This window comes from Triticum aestivum, chromosome 5A, assembly GCF_018294505.1.
Source record: "Triticum aestivum cultivar Chinese Spring chromosome 5A, IWGSC CS RefSeq v2.1, whole genome shotgun sequence".
Lineage (NCBI taxonomy): Eukaryota > Viridiplantae > Streptophyta > Magnoliopsida > Poales > Poaceae > Triticum > Triticum aestivum.
The window spans coordinates 624,211,067-624,214,488 of record NC_057806.1 but is presented as its reverse complement, the minus strand read 5'-3'; positions in this window follow the sequence as shown (position 1 = coordinate 624,214,488).

The following is a 3,422-nucleotide window of genomic DNA, read 5'->3' as shown; positions in this document are numbered from 1 at the left end:
CAATGCCACCCGAGCGTCGCACTGGGCCCTCATACATGTGGGATGGTGTGCTGGCATGTCCGAAGAGGCGGCACGCGTCTCCGGGGTGTGCCCCCTCACACGGACGGCGCCGCCGCTGGCACCTGGAGGGGGAAACGGACGCGTCGGGTCTACAGGGAGGGGATCTTACTGTGGGTTTGGCCCGGATGTTGCTCTAAAGTGTTTGTATGGGCTGACCTAACACGACCGGGTGGATAGTTCCACTGGTCAAAACCCGTCCGTGCAAAGTCAAAGGGCTAGATCCCGTGGTCAAACGCTACAGGGTTAGGCGGGACGGGGGCCGTGGTGAAGGAAATATGCCCTAGAGGCAATAATAAAGTTATTATTTATTTCCTTATTTCATGATAAATGTTTATTATTCATGCTAGAATTGTATTAACCGGAAACATAATACATGTGTGAATACATAGACAAACAGAGTGTCACTAGTATGCCTCTACTTGACTAGCTCGTTAATCAAAGATGGTTATGTTTCCTAACCATAGACAAAGAGTTGTTATTTAATTAACGAGGTCACATTATTAGTTGAATGATCTGATTGACATGACCCATTCCATTAGCTTAGCACCCGATCGTTTAGTATGTTGCTATTGCTTTCTTCATGACTTATACATCTTCCTATGACTATGAGATTATGCAACTCCCGTTTGCCGGAGGAACACTTTGGGTGCTACCAAACGTCACAACGTAACTGGGTAATTATAAAGGAGCATTACAGGTGTCTCCAAAGGTAGATGTTGGGTTGGCGTATTTCGAGATTAGGATTTGTCACTCCGATTGTCGGAGAGGTATCTCTGGGCCCTCTCGGTAATGCACATCACATAAGCCTTGCAAGCATTGCAACTAATGAGTTAGTTGCGAGATGATGTATTACGGAACGAGTAAAGAGACTTGCCGGTAATGAGATTGAACTAGGTATTGGATACCGACGATCGAATCTCGGGCAAGTAACATACCGATGACAAAGGGAACAACGTATGTTGTTATGCGGTCTGACCGATAAAGATCTTCGTAGAATATGTAGGAGCCAATATGGGCATCCAGGTCCCGCTATTGGTTATTGACCGGAGACGTGTCTCGGTCATGTCTACATTGTTCTCGAAACCGTAGGGTCCGCACGCTTAAGGTTTCGATGACAGTTATATTATGAGTTTATGAGTTTTGATGTACCGAAGGAGTTCAGAGTCCCGGATGAGATCGGGGACATGACGAGGAGTCTCGAAATGGTCGAGACGTAAAGATTGATATATTGGACGACTATATTCGGACATCGGAAAGGTTCCGAGTGATTCGGGTATTTTTTGGAGTACCGGGTAGTTACGGGAGAAGCAATGGGCCTTGATGGGCTTTAGTGGGAAGAGGAGAAAGGGCCAAGGGGCTGCTGCGCCCCCTCCCCTCTAGTCCGAATTGGACTAGGGAAAAGGGGGCCGGCCACCTCTCCTTCTCCTCCACTTCCTTCTCCCTTCCTCCCCTCTTGGTGGACTCCTACTAGGACTTGGAGTCCTAGTAGGACTCCACATCCTGGCCGCACCAACCTTGGCCGGCCTCCTCCTCCTCCATCCTTTATATACTGAGGCAAGGGGCACCCCAAAGACACAAGTTGATCCACGTGATCTATTCCTTAGCCGTGTGCGGTGCCCCCAGCCACCATATTCCTCGATAATACTATAGCAGAGTTTAGGCGAAGCCCTGCTGCTGTAGTGCATCAAGATCGTCACCACGCCGTCGTGCTGACGGAACTCTTCCCCGACACTTTGCTGGATCAGAGTCCGGGGATCGTCATCGAGCTGAACGTGTGCTAGAACTCGGAGGTGCGGTAGTTTCGGTGCTTGATCGGTCGGATCGTGAAGACGTACGACTACATCAACCAAACACTTCCGTTGTCGATCTACTAGGTATGTAGATCACACTCCCCCCCCTCGTTGCTATGCATCACCATGATCTTGCATGTGCGTAGGAAAATTTTGAAATTACTACGTTCCCCAACAGTGGCATCCGAGCCTAGGTTTTATGTGTTGATGTTATATGCACGAGTAGAACACAAGTGAGTTGTGGGCGATATAAGTCATACTGCCTACCAGCATGTCATACTTTGGTTCGGCGGCATTGTTGGACGAGACGACCCGGACCAACATTACGCGTACGCTTACGCGAGACCGGTTCCCCCGACGTGCTTTGCACATAGGTGGCTTGCGGGTGACTGTCTCTCCAACTTTAGTTGAACCGAGTATGGCTACGCCCGGTCCTTGCGAAGGTTAAAACGAAGTCTATTTGACAAACTATCATTGTGGTTTTGATGCGTAGGTGAGATTTGTTCTTGCTTAAGCCCGTAGCAGCCACGTAAAACTCGCAACAACAAAGTAGAGCACGTCTAACTTGTTTTTGCAGGGCATGTTGTGATGTGATATGGTCAAAACATGATGAGATATAAGTTGTTGTATGAGATGATCATGTTTTGTTAAAGTTATCGGCAACTGGCAAAAGCCTTATGGTTGTCTCTTTATTGCATAAGATGCAAGCGCCAAAATAATTGCTTTACTTTATCGCTATGCGATAGCAATAGTTGCAAGAGCAATAGTTGGCGAGACGACCGTGTGACGACACATTGATATAGATCAAGATGATGGAGATCATGGTGTCATGCCGGTGACGATAGAGATCATGACAGTACTTTGGACATGGAGATCAAAGGCGCAAGATGATGATGGCCATATCATGTCACATATTTTGATAGCATATGATGTTTACCTTTTATACATCTTATTTTGCTTAGTTTGACGGTAGCATTTTAAGATGATCTCTCACTAATTATCAAGAAGTGTTCTCCCTGAGTATGCACCGTTGCGAAAGTTCTTCGTGCTGAGACACCACGTGATGATCGGGTGTGATAGGCTCTACGTTCAAATACAACGGGTGCAAAACAGTTGCACACGTGGAATACTCAGGTTATACTTGACGAGCCAAGCATATACAGATATGGCCTCGGAACACGGAGACCGAAAGGTCGAGCGTGAATCATATAGTAGATATGATCAACATAGTGATGTTCACCAATGAAACTACTCCATCTCACGTGATGATCGGACATGGTTTAGTTGATTTGGATCACGCGATCACTTAGAGGATTAGAGGGATGTCTATCAAAGTGGGAGTTCTTAAGTAATATGATTAAATTGAACTTAAATTTATCATGAACTTAGTCCTGGTAGTATTTTGCAAATCATGTTGTAGATCAATAGCTCGCGTTGTTGCTTCCCTGTGTTTATTTTGATATGTTCCTAGAGAAAATTGTGTTGAAAGATGTTAGTAGCAATGATGCGGATTGGATCCGTGATCTGAGGTTCATCCTCATTGCTGCATAGAAGAATTATGTCCTTGATGCA